The sequence below is a fragment of the Rattus rattus genome, chromosome 8 (genome assembly GCF_011064425.1).
Source record: "Rattus rattus isolate New Zealand chromosome 8, Rrattus_CSIRO_v1, whole genome shotgun sequence".
NCBI classification, from domain to species: Eukaryota; Metazoa; Chordata; class Mammalia; order Rodentia; family Muridae; genus Rattus; species Rattus rattus.
In genome coordinates this window covers 54,594,099-54,607,888 of record NC_046161.1, presented here as the reverse complement: position 1 = coordinate 54,607,888, position 13,790 = coordinate 54,594,099, and positions in this window count along the sequence as shown.

Below are 13,790 nucleotides of genomic sequence, written 5' to 3'. Positions count from 1 at the left end.
CCACTCTTACTGTGATTTTGGATCTTGATGAGCGTGAAGTGAAGCGGATCTGTGTGGGGAAGCAGGTGCGGGATGGCCGGTCTGCTGAGGGCTCGTTTTGCTTGTGAGCAAGGTATTCAGCAAACCACGGAGCCTCCCATCAAGTCCTCCCTATGTTCCATCCCCTTCTTTTCATTGCTTATGGCAGCCTCGCCCCTGTGAAGTCATCATGGTCACGGAGGGGCTCACTGTCCTTTGCTTGCCATTGCCGAACTCCAGTGTCCTGAACTCTGCCTCCTTCTGCCACTTCCTCCAGGAAGCTGTCCATCACTGGCTGCCCTCCCAAGGCAAGGGTCTTGTTGATGGGGTCTCTCTGAGCCTCCCCACTTAGAAGACGGTTCGCTTTTGATGCTTGGAAATTGATACTATTTATTTTACTGCACTTGCCTTATCTCTAGCAAACTTGAACTCTCTGAAGTTAAGCGGTCAGATATATTTATCTTTCCTAGTCCTGTCTCCTTTCTTTTATAACATCTGTCCTCTGCACACACACACACCCCAGATTCTTTACAATGTGAACATATAGGGAATGTTCAGTAAATACAACTATATTTATTTTTTCTCAATAAATTCTTCCTTCTCTCTCTTTTTCTACCCCAATTCCCATATCATGTGCTGTCAAGTATACAGAAATAATAAGCTGCTCTGTTTATATATTTAGTGACCTTGTTACAAAAATAAATGTGTTGCAGGAGAAGGCCTGAGGTGCCTCAGATTCTGTCTGAGCCTTGGGACACATGAACTAGTCCTGTGTGTGAGTGCAAGATGACTTCTCAGTTTATATAAATGTCCCCCAGCAAGCACAGCCTCTTTACCCACAAATCACTGCAATAAGATGCTGTCCCTCCAGCCGCGCCAACTGAATAGATGGTGCTGCTCCCTGCCAGGCATCGATGTGACATAATCAAACTCAGAGCCCCAAGACCCTGGGACCCCGGGGTCTTCTCTGCCATCCGCTCTGCTATCAGCACATCCACTCCTTCATGGCTGTTCTTCTTCTGGCTTCTGTTTTCTTTTTCATTTGCTCTTCAGTCACATGGTCAGGTCCTTGATATAAATGACTGAAGCCGGTGGGGCCTCCCCCTACCCTTTACCGCCTAACTGTAGGAGCCCTTCTCATAACCCCTGAAGGACAGTGCTGCAGGGCGCCTCGGTGGATGGGTGCTGAGAGAGGAAGCTGGGCCCTCCTTATTAGGTCTTTGTTCTCTCCTTCCTTCCAGCGCCCATTTCAGGCCTGGTAATTCTGCTTATCAAATATGGTCGTTTGCTACTCATTCGGTCAGCTTGCCAGTTAACAAACTATCCGAGGATCCCTGTGTGCCAGGTGCTATTCCAGGCCTCGGGCACCATCAAACTGATAGTGCCCTGCTCTCTGGGGGAGAAACACTCACCACCTTGTCTTGCTGGAACTTTTTTTAGACTTTGGACCTTGGACCAAGTCCGTTCTCCATGGCTTATTAAACGTGTGGAATGGCCCGGTAGTCGCTGCATACCAGAGATCAGGGTTCAGCAGATGAACCCTGACATTGTTCTCATGACATTGCAGCACCTGCATTTTATGACTTAGAAAACAGCTTTATGGCCCTCCATGGGTGTCCCATGTGATGAGCGCACCATGCTCCCTAGGGACAATGTGGTGTCATAGATCACCACAGCAAGACCAAGCTTTGTGGTTCGACTTATTCAAACTTGCCTGGCCTCAGTTTCCCTAGCCTGATGGCCCTGATACTCAAAGTTTAGACTCGGACTGGGAGACGGCTCATACTTACTAGGTAAAGTCCTTCCATGAAAATGTTAGATCCCAACTTGGGGTCTTCAACACTCAAAAAACACAGAAAAAGCTGGACATGCTAGGCAGCCCTGCGATCCTAGCTCTGAAGAGGTGGAGACAAGAGAATCCCTGAACTTGCTGACCAGCCAGTCAAGATGAATCAGTGAGCTCCAGGTTTAGTGAGAGACCCTGCTTTACAAAACAAGGCAGAAGACACCTGATTGAATCTCTCATCTTCAGATGCTCATGAATACATCAGTACTCACACATGCACACACATGTATATACATGCATGTACATGTACATAAGCCACACATGTACATGCATACACAAAAGAACCAGATGGTTTTCCTGAAGAGGTGTTGCCTTTGTGTAGCCAAAAGCTGAGCCAGGGCATCGGAGGAAATCTGAGCTCCTATTGCCACATCCCAAGGTCTCCATGAGAACCTTGGCTGCCGACTGGGGTACGTCTGTGGATGCCGTGCTGAGGTCTAAAGTTAAATTTAGATAAAAATCAGTTAGGAGCTAAAAATATCCCCAGCTTTCCTGGCAGGTTGTATCCATCATCACAGGAGGGCAAGCAAGGACCTGGCTGCCAGGCGACAGGGAGTGGGCTGCGGAGGGTGAGGTTGGGCTGCGGCTAGAATCTACTAGCTAGAGAACACTGAGATTTGAAGGCTGAGGCAGACTGTGGGAGGCTACAGCAAAGTGCAAGGTAGAGAGAAAGGTAGCCAGACTGCTGAGTGATGCACACTGCCCATAATTTCTTCTAGAAGGTTCTTTTAGGGGAAGGTCCAAAATGAAACCCTAAAATCTTTGCTACTTTCTTAACAATGCACCCTAAAGAGATGTTCTTGGTGAAAGGTACACTTCATTCAGGGGCGTGGGTAGGTGGGGTATTATTTTTATGTGTTTTCATGTGTTTGTGTGCCCCTGTATGCAGGGAACTTATCTATATGTGAGTGCATGCTATGGAGACCGGTTTAGGCCAATGTCTAGGGTTTTCCTTAGCCATTCTTTATCTTTTTTGTTTTTGTTGTTGACAGAGTCTCTCACTGAACCAGATAGACCGACTGGTCAGTGAGTTCCAGGGATCCACCTGTCTCTGCCTCCCCAGAGCTGGGGTTTTCAGGCAGGCATTGGCATATCTAACTTTTACCAGGAGGCTGGGGATCTGAGCTCTGTCCTTCATATTTCCAGCCCCGAAAAAAGGTACACTTTAGTGGATGGAAATGCCAAGATTGGGTGGGTGGAGGAGCCTCCTATAAGATGCCAGGGAAGACAAAATGGTGGCCCTGGGATAAAATCCAGCTTTGCTCAGATGACCAGTGTTTTCCTGCCCTTGTGAGCCGAGGATGGTTCCCTGTGACACTGAGGCGAAGTTGCTTACCTGACAGGGCTATAGCACTAGGACGCCTCTCTGCACAAGATAATGTTCGACGATTGATGTGAGGGCTGAGGTGTTGTTAACTCACATCCTCCCTGACCACACGACAGCCCTACTCCCCCCCTTCACCACTGTCCTACCAAATAAGGACTGCGTGCAGCTGCGCCTGAGCACGCCCTGTGGTCACTGAGAAGGGTTCATGGTGTGATTCCAGTTAAGCTGTCCCCATTAATCCAATGACCTTCGGGAAGTTCATCTTTGCAGAGTCCCTCGTCTTAGGAACAGGTAAAGCCTGAGCTGTCTAAATCATTATAAGAATTACAGGAAGGGGCTGGGGAGATGGCTCAGCAGTCAGTAACTTCTGCTGTACAGAGAACCTGGGTCCCCAGCCCACCGGCTGCATGACAACTTCTAGTCACCTCTAGCTTTGGCTTCCGGAGATCTCCCTCTTCTGGCCTCTACAGGATCCTATACTCGTATGATACACATAAACTCATGCAGCCATGCATATATATACATAAAAAGTCAAATATAATTTTAATTACACGAGAGCCGGCAGTGGGTAAAAAGAGCCAGGGATCAGAAGAGAAATCAGATCCTTTCCAACTGGGTGGTGGTGAATTGTGAGCCATCATGTGGGTCCTGGGAATTGAACCCGAGTCTTCTGCAAGAACAAGTGATCTTAACCACTGAGCCATTCCTTCAGCTCCATAAAAAGGATTTGGAGATAATAATTACATGAGGTAACATAATCAAAATTCCTGGCAGCTAGTTAATAAAGCTGAGAGGTCCTGGGGATGCCTTCTAAGGTTCTAGCAGGGAAGGTAAGCTAACCATATGCCCCCAAACAAAGGATGAGTGAGGTTATAACTTTTGTAAGAAAATGGAGATGTCATATTAAGTGAATCAAGTCAATTGCAGAGAGACAAAGATATGTTCTCCCTCATTTGTAGCTCCTAAATTTTCTATAGATATAAAATTGTGTATGTGTGTGTGTGTTTGTGTGTACACATACATGTACATATATAAAGTGAGATAAGCTATTTCATCCTTTGAGATATCATCTCATGTAGCCCAGGCTGGCCTCAAACTCACTATGTAGCCAAAGATGACTTTGAACTTCTGACCATCCTGCCTTCACCTGCTGAGTGCTGGGTGAGAGGTACGCACACCCACCCTTGGTTTATGGGGTTCTGGGCATGGACCCCAGAAACTCAGTCAGGCTAGACAATTGCTTTACTCATTGAGCCATACCCGCAGATTCCTCCATAGAATAAATGCTAATGTTGCACAGTCAAAATCCAGCTTGGGTCTATATTTCATGGAGAGGTGTTAGGAAACTTGGTTCACGACTCTGAACTTAGGTTTCTACTTCTGTGAAATGAGAATAATGTCGGTTTTCTAGTTCTGAGAGGCTTAGATGACATAATTCATGAAAATCAATTAGCACCCAGTGCCTGGCACAAGGGCCAGGCCTCCATCACTAAGCCATTTCCTTCCGGCTGTCTCGGGGTTTCTGGTACTACCTTGAACTGTGGTTCTATGCTGCCCTAAGTTACTGCTTACATTTATGTCCTAGCTCTGCTGCCACCATCCCTGGCTCTGTTTGGTACCAAGAGGGAGAAAGAAGCTAAATTGTGCAAAAGTTAGACATCAGTGGACAGTAGGCATTGAATGACACCGACACAAGCCAGTTTCTCAGGCATCACTGACCGTGATGAAGCCTTGGCGGCTTGTTCTCCCAGTGGGGTAGACAGGTTGAATGCTTTTCCCTGTGCCTCTCTCAGTGGCCTTTGTCCAGCAAAGCTATTTGTTTCCCCTTCCAGTTTTCTGCTAAGACATTTAAACACTGCTGATTGGTTTTCCTGAAGTGACTGTGGCTGTCTCCCCAGCCACAGGGGTACAGAGATCAGTGTGGATGGCCTGTGGTGGTGATGGAGGTCTGGCTGTGTTGAACTGAGCTTCTCCCGGCATTGGGGAAATAGCTCTGAGATCACGGCTGGGACAGCCAAGGAGAATTTTGATGTGGTCACATGAACACTCGATTTCTGTCTGAAGACACTTGGGTCTTCTGAAGCCATAGTCACTGGGGAGAAGTGTAGCTTTACTTCTGACTTTGCAGCTAACAAGACTAATCATGTCTCCTCTGGTTTCAAGTTGATAGACTCATTTTTTGTGAAATTATTGTCTTGAAACTCACTTATTAAATGGTAAAGCCTTCCAAGTGCGGCTCTACTGGCCCTGGATGTGAGGAAGGTGGCAGAGGCGCTCCCTCTCTGGGATGGCACCAGGGCCTGTCTCCTCCCTAAAGTAGAACTCTTTAGATACTGGAGACATATGCCCTGTTCTCTGCTTAGGGTTCCTCAGTCATGGGAGCCGGGGACATGAAAAGGTAGATTGGTTCTCAGGAGACACCTTAGGATCCCAATGCAGGGCTGCATGTGGAAGGATTGCAGGCCCCCTCACATTCCGATTCACAGAGACCTGGTCCTGAACTGTGACCCTTCCCCACCTTAGTTCCATTGAGCTTTTGCTTCCCCATCTGTGCTGAGATATGACACGGTTTTATTGTCAGCATCTTCCAAGAACCTGACACCAGTATGGAGTCAAACGTGCCAAGGTTTTATCAGGGGAGACAGATGGTTAGAAGACCAGTCAGACAGTAACACAAGCCTGTCCTCCATCAAAGGACGGACAGGCTGGAGGTTGGTGGGAAGTATTCTCAGTCACCAAGGAGGGTCACCAAGGCCATCAAGGAGTCTTTTAGTCAAGTAAGCTTCTAGAGGAGCCCTGGGTCTCCTGGGAATAGTCTTGCCTCTGTACCCTACTGGGATCAGCCATCACCCCTGGGAACAGGCCGTGGGAAGCTCAGCTTGGTGCCAGCACCACTGGTGCAGTGGATTTGGAGCATAGCAGCTGGGGCTCTTGCCAGTTTCATGACCCACAATCTGAGGTCTGTAGAGTGTATTCATTCGCCTGGGTGACACACACAGCCATACTTCAGAGTGACTGTGAGGGCGAGAGAGATGTTACATCATCCTTTAAGGATGATGCTTCTCTATGTGTGATTATGTGATTACATTTATGTAGGGACATTTGAGGATGTGAGATAGAGAAGAATTAATGTTAGGATGGAGTTGAGAAGACCTGGATAAGGAAGGGACCCTGCTGAAGTCTTTCAAAATTCTTTCCTTAATTTAATTCTCCACAGAGCCCAAGAAAGCTGACTACCTGAGATCAACAGGTTAGAATTCAGTGTGCCTGGATATGAACCCTGGTTCAAGCCTGTGACCTTATGATCCAAGTGCTGTCACAAAGGTAGATGTAATTAATGCCGAGGGAAGTTTGTCTTCTGTGCTATGCAGAATCTTTAATGCTTATGAGTGAAGGGGCCTATATACAGAAGGTGCTCTGAGTTGTGCCTGTATACAGAAGGTGCTCATGAGGTATTAGCATGGCCCTTTGAGCTTGGCATCCAGTCCAGCTCCTCCAGATTCCATTTGAGAATCGCCTTCATTAGGACTCTGTCGCAGCGCTGGTTCTGTGGGGAAAGTGGAATGCTTGACTGAGAAGCACCCTCCTCTGTCTTCTGCCCACAAGAACCTGGCAGAAGTCGCCACTTGGGCACAGATGCCTCCTGGACAAAGATGCAGGATGTGTTGACATAGCAGCCCCGCCTGAGTGTATTAGCTTCCTCTCTCTGTAGCTATGAGGCCTGGCTTCCAGATCAGCATGTGTTCTGTGGGTGGGTCCAATTAGCCCAAAGTTCCCTTGTTAACTGCTCTCGCAACCGTTACTGTGTCGTGGAAGTGGAGAATGGCTTGGTGATTCCAAACAGCTGCCTCCGAGCAGGGAACCCTTGTGATGTGTAGCCTCTTGGACATTAGCTTTCTCACCCTCAATGTGCACTAATTAGGCCGAGCCTTTGTGTGTCCTTGGCCAGGAGCCCTGCCATTCTGGCATTTGCAATTTTGGACAGGAAAAATGCGGATTGAAGTGGTTGGCAGCTGGCACAATGCAGAAGGGCAAAGATGTCAGTGAGCATTCCCATGGCGCCGGCACGGGCATTCCTGTTTTCCCAAGCGTCGGCTAGATGGAGCTGTGAGTGGTGCTGGCTGTGGTTGAGAACACAGGAAGTTTATGGCTTACTCTTCATGTGTGCTGCGTCCTACTCGCCAAGCCAACATTTGTATCAAATAGCCAAATTGTGCCTCTGTGTGTGTGTACTTATAATGTGTATATATAGCGTGTGCACATATGTATAAAGACCAGAGTTCAAAGCTGGGTGGTGTCTTCTACCATTCTCCTCCTCTCTCCTTCCCTCCCTTCTCTCCCTCCCCCCTCTCTCTTTCTTTTTGTTGCAGGGGGGGTGGGGAGAGAACAAGAGTTCTCAGTTTAGCTAAGCTGGCTAGCCAGTAAAACCAGGGATCCTCCCCTTTCTGTCTTCATAACACTGGGATTACAGGTGTGGTGTGGGGCTGGGTTTCTTGCCTGAGTTTAGAGAATGGGCCCCGTTCTCTGAACACCTGCTTAGTAATATTCCTGAAACTGTTAACATTTCACTTAGCTCTGGGGATGGAGCTCATGCCTTATGCTTGATCGGTAAGTGCTTTTCTGACTGAGCCTTAACGCTCAACTTCTCAGACACCCAGTGTTTAAGATAGTATCAAACAGATGGGAAATGTTCCTTAGCCAATGCTTGCTGGAGAAATGTTCACTTTAGTGGACAAGCTAACTCTGAGGAAGCTTGCGGCTCTGTCTCTCTCTCTCTCTCTCTCTCTCTCTCTCTCTCTCTCTCTCTCTCTCTCTCTCTCTCTCTCTCTGCCTTTTCTTTTTGGTCCACAAGCAGCATGGATCCTCTGGGTTTCCTTTGCCAAATATGTGGATTCAGAGATGAGTAAAATGTGACCTCTGCCCTCAAGAAATGCACTGCCTCCAAGCCCATGGCTTTAGTCACTGGTTGAGTCTTAAAGGGGTTGTTGAGAAGGGTAGGAAAGAGGCATGGAAGACTGACACGTGATAAGATACAATGTAGCAAACAGAAAGCAAGAACAGTGTATCCGCAGCCATGATCCTTGTAAACCGGAGCTCAGTTACATCAGAGAGGAGTCAAGAGACACTCATGTGGGATAAAAGAGGACACCTAATCCCAAACAGGGAAGTCCTTCCTGGTCACAAGACAGAGTTTAAGACTTCTTCACAGTTCCAGCCTGAAAAGCAGCCCTTGCTGCTCCAGAACTCTTTCTCTAGGAAATAAACATCTCCCTTTCCAAAGTCAAGGCCAGAGAGGTCAGAGGGTGAAGGATGAGACTGCCTGTGAATCCAACATGGCTCATAGCCAGCTACGTACTAAATATCCCTAGAAAATCAGTAACTTTCACTTTTATTATGAATTTTATCATCACACCTGTCATTTTTCTCATGCCCCAGTTCTCAGGGCAGCTGGTCCAAGGCTGCACCTGGGATCCACAGGGAATATCCCCCCAGGGACCAATGACACCACACTTGGTATTACTCAGGGCTACAGCCCAAGGCCAGCCCAACAGGGCAGGTGGCTTAGCACTCTAGTGTCTGAGGAAAGCACGGGGCAAACAGCAGCTCCTGCACTGGCTCCCAGCGTTAAGGCCTTGGCATCATCTGAGTTTGTTATAACACAGATTTGCAACCTACTCTGTTCTCAGAACTGTCAGCAGAAATGGGGGAAAGAAAAGGCACATCCTTCATGGAAGCCACACTGTCCATCTGGGACAAATTGCAAAGATGTTACGAGCTGCTTTTGGAAGCTGGGCATTCAGAAATAGAATGTGGCCGAGTGACAGGCTGGAACAGATGGGCCGGGGCTGGGCCGGATTTCAGGAAGGCCCTGCTTCCCAAGCAGAATTGCTGGAGGTCAGGTCCTGGGCGGGTGAGCGCACTCTTGGCACGCAGCAGTCCTGTGTGACTTGGGCTGCATTCATCTGTGAAACGCGTTGGATCTGAAAAATGAGTCTTGGATCCTGGGCAGCGTTAGCATCAGAATCATCTTTTATTAATTATATGAGACAGTACAAGTGACATGATCAGAGTAATGCCTGCCGTACGGCTCAGGCTCCAGAGGCCCAAACACGCCAGCACCAGCATCTTCTTTTGGGTGGTGTCTCTTCGCTTAAACCGAGCTGTCGGTTTGGTAAGCATTGTTTCAGAGAAGCAGGCAGGCCCGCCTACTTGATCGAGGACTTGAACTGCATTTGTACTCCTAGGAGAAATCCTGACTTTATTTTATGTTTTTGTAAAATCTTTTCTTAGAATCCTCACTAAAATTAGACTTTTCTGAAAGGAGGAAGTTGTACTTTCTAGGCAGGGGATATAATTTGCATGGTAAAATGTGTGCCTGACATGCATACAGCCCTGGGTTTGATCACTACCCAGAAGAAGAAAAAAAATGAATGGCTCTAACCCCAGCCCATAGTGAGAGGATTGGAAAGTAAGGGTCATCCTTGGCTAAAATTTTGAGGCTAGCTTTGGATACATGAGACTCTGTCTCATAAAAGGGAGGTGGATCTTTCAAGACTTCCAGGATGGAGGTGGAAATGTAGCTCGGTTTGAAAAGTATATGTACTGAGCATGCAATGTCCTGGGTCCCATTTCCAGTACCACATGAAGTAGGAGTGAGACCTTTATGCCAGCACCCAAGAGGTTACAATAGAAGGTTCAGGAGTTCAAGGTCATCCTTAGCTACATAGTAAGATAGAAGATGTCTTTTAAAAAAAAATCATAGACGTGGTGGTGCACACCTTTAGTCCCAGTACTGCCTCTGGAGACAGAGGCAGGCAGATCTCTGAGTTCGAGGCCAGCCTGGTCTATAGAGCAAGTTCCAGGAGCAGCCGGGGCTATATTGAGGAACCGTGTCTCAAAACACATGCACATGCACACGAACACGCATGCATACACACACACACCTAAAAAACTCCCAAGGTAACTAACAGATTTAATATGTTTTGAGAGGAGATCTGATTTGAGGCTTAGAGGAATCATGCAGCTACTGATCTGGTCCATAATATTTGTCAGGAGTGTGGGAGGAAGGTATGGGGCATACTGGTCTGTTTCTACCATCTCCACCCTTACCAGGGATCTTCTAGGCCCAGCAGGCTCGATGAATGGAGTCCACCTCTCTTCTGTAGCCTGCCATTCTAGTGAGCAGCTAAGATTGGCAGCTCTGGGTCATGCTGCCTGTTTCCAGTTCCTGGCTGGGTATCTTTTACCAAGAGGTCAGTGGTGAAGGTTCCCCCACATCTGCAGGGAGCCTCCCATGGAATGTGGATGTATAAAATAATCCCCATCCCCAATCAAAGTCTGAGCAGATGCTGGACAGAGTTTCCCACTCATAGCCAGTAGAGGGGGTGAGGGCCAGTTGTTAAGGTAGAGTGTGGGAAGTCATGTTTGAAGAGCTGGGACCCCAGAAAGCAGGGTTTGCAACAAATCTTCATATTGAAAGGTCACTTCGGTGGGCAGTTTGGGCATTGTGATGCGTTGGGGGGGAATGGGATAAAGCCGTGGCTTCTATACCCTGTTCTTCCCCCTCTAACCTGTATGAAGCCTGCACCTGCTCGCTCTCCTCTTCCAGAGACACAAGCCTTGGTCAGTCAAGTAGTTTAAGACAATTGTTTTTCAACTTGCAGAGAATCATTGTGTATGCATGGGTAGGTATTTGTGTTCACATGTGTGTGGGTGCATGTGCATGTGTATGTGTGTGGAGGACCAGTCGTCAACTTCACATGTTGTTCCTTAGGAACCACTCACCTTGACTTTTGAGACAGGGTCTCCCTCTGGTATTGAGGGATGGTTGATGAGGCTGGAGCAGCTGGCCAGGATGCCTCCCCTTAACTGGTATTGTAAGACTGTTCCACCCATGCTCATGGGTGGTAGGGCTCAAACACAGCAGCTTATACAGCAAGTGCTTACAGAACGAGCTGTTGCCTCAACTCCGACTTTTAAAGCCAAGGTCAGTTTTTATGGCTTTATTCTGAGTGACGAAGGTCTTATAGAAGTGCCATGGAAATACGTGTTAGATTACAGATGCCTTCTATGGAAAGCTTACAGTATCTTGTAAGATGCAAAGATTTCATTTCCATAGAAACATAAAGAAACAGTTGGGTGTTGTGGTGGACACCATTCGTTCTAGCACTTGGGAGGCAGAGGCAGGTGCATCTCTGGGAGTTCAGGGCCAGCCTGGACTACAGAATGAGTTCCAGGCCAGCCAGGGAATACGCAATGAGACCCTTTCTCAACACACAAAACCAGGACAACAATTTACATCCAAGTTATTAAGAGGCTAAAATTTCTCACTAGAAATATACTACACATAGAATTTTCTGCTTTATCAACTTGACCTTTAAGGGAAAAAGTAAGTGACCATTTGGGTAAAACTTTATCGTGAAACTGAAGGCAAGCAGTTTAAGCGGTTGGCATTGGCACTGGTCCCGAGGCTTCTTTCAAGAACCACGGGTACAAAGAACAATGCATTAGACATTCTTTTAATTTTAGAGTGTGTGTCATGTGTGTGTGTGTGTGTGTGTGTGTGTGTGTGTGTGTGTGTGTGTGTGTGTGGACAGGTGGACATTTGGTGACTTGAAATAATGGGAGTGAGAGAGCGTGGGGGGTCACTGAGGGCCTGGGTTAGGCAGAAGGAAGCTTTGCAAATGGATGTGTGTGGTTGTGTGGAGTCCTCAGCCACTTCCCTATATCCATGCCTAAAACCTACTGGTAAAGTGAAGTGACAATTTCTCCACCCAAGAGGCAGTCCTGCGAAGTAGTGGGAGCTGTAAATGCTGTGCAAGAGGTAGACTCTGCAGGTGCCTGTCCCAGACTGGTGGCCCAGAGAACCCAGGCGGCTTCAGAGCAGAGCCAGATGTAGTAAGCTTGGGGAAAAGCTGCAGAAGACAGCAAGCAGGGGAGTCTAATGCAGATGGAAGACCCTGTCTGTGGTGGGGCTGGTGGGGGTACAGTGTGCCTTCCCTGGGGAAAGTGCTTGTCCAGTGAGCCAATCCTGTTTCACTGGAATCAATTGGTTAAAGATGTAAGAAGCCATTCTAAACTGAAACCGACTAAACTGGTCTTGCCTGGTGGATAGCCAGGAGGTTTCCAGGCAAGGCTGGTGTGAAGGAGCTCTCAGCCTGGCAAGCTATCCTGCTTGTGCTTCTGCTGAGCTCTGTGAGGCTTCCAGAAGCTGGGCTCTAAGGAAAGGCCCTCAGCCAGGCTGGCAGATGAGCCTCTGTGGGCCCACTCAGGGAAGGAAGGCTTTGGGCTACCCTGGATGGTCCTGATAGAGGGTTGAGGTCCCAGGGTACACATTCTGGGCTGGAGGATTAAGGGATGTTTCTGGATAGTGAAGGACACAGGCAGGATAGCTGACTGTGGGCATTATTTCTAGATGTCTCCCTGCCTCAGTTCCTTCCCTGTATAAACTGGAATTGGTAACTTCTTTAAAGGATTATGAAAATTAAACAGAAAAAAAACCTCTCTTCTAAATACCCTGGAGCAGCCACCAGAGGGTCTTCTCAATGGCGCTCCCCCTTCTCTAGTCTGCTGTTAAGCTCTCCTCTGCTCAGAAACTCCATTTTCGTATTTCTCCAACAACTAGATTCAAAGAATGTTTTAAAAAATTTTAGTTTATTATTATTTACTTATTTTTGTTTTATGTTTTGTGGGCATGTGTCTCTGCACCACTTGTGTGCCTGCTGTCTGAGAAGGCCAAACAACAACAACAAAAGTAGGCATTGGGTCCCCAGGAACTGGAATTATAGATGGTTATGAGCTGCCATGTTGTGTTGGAAACCAAACCATGATCTTCCACAGAGAGCTGAGCCATCTCTCTATCCCTACCCCTTTAAAAGACTTATTTATTTTTGAAATTTTGTATTTTTGTCTGCACATAATGTATATGTTTGTCAGATACAATGTGATGCTTCAGGATACCTGTAGTGTATAGTTGTCAAACCAAGGTAATTAGCATATGTAGCCCCTGGGATGAGAACATTTAGTATCCTGTCTTCTGGCTGATTTAGAACACCTGATGCCCGACTGTAACTGTAGTCACTTCCTGTTACTACTATCTGGACCTTGAGCTTTGAGTCTTGGAGTTCCTCTAATTAGCTTTGTGGCTTAGAGCCAGACCCATAGTCTTGGCTGTCCCTGAGGTAAAGGACTCCCTGTGTGAAGGCTCACTCTCCCCCTACTCTGTCCTCTCTGCTAGACTCTCCTCAAGAGCACAGGAGGACTGAGAAGTAGGGTCTGCTTCTGTGTTTCTTAAGAGATGCTCTCTGGCCCTGGAGTAAGCCATCTTCAGATATGAGGGAGTTTCAAGTCCTAGGGTACAGACTTGCGTGGAACCTAGGCACAGGCCATGAGGTAATGTCCAGAGCATGTGGACTGTTGTAAATTAATATATGGGTCTGCTGTGTGGCAAGGTCCTTTCTGTTCTGATTTCTCCTTTTATGGTGTCTTTAGAGAAAGGCAGGGAGGCTTGGAGGCAGTGGCTGGGATTGTGCAAACACAAGGATCCAGCACTTCAGAGTTGGCTCTTGTTTTTAAGCAACTTCCGTTGTCTCTGCTTGG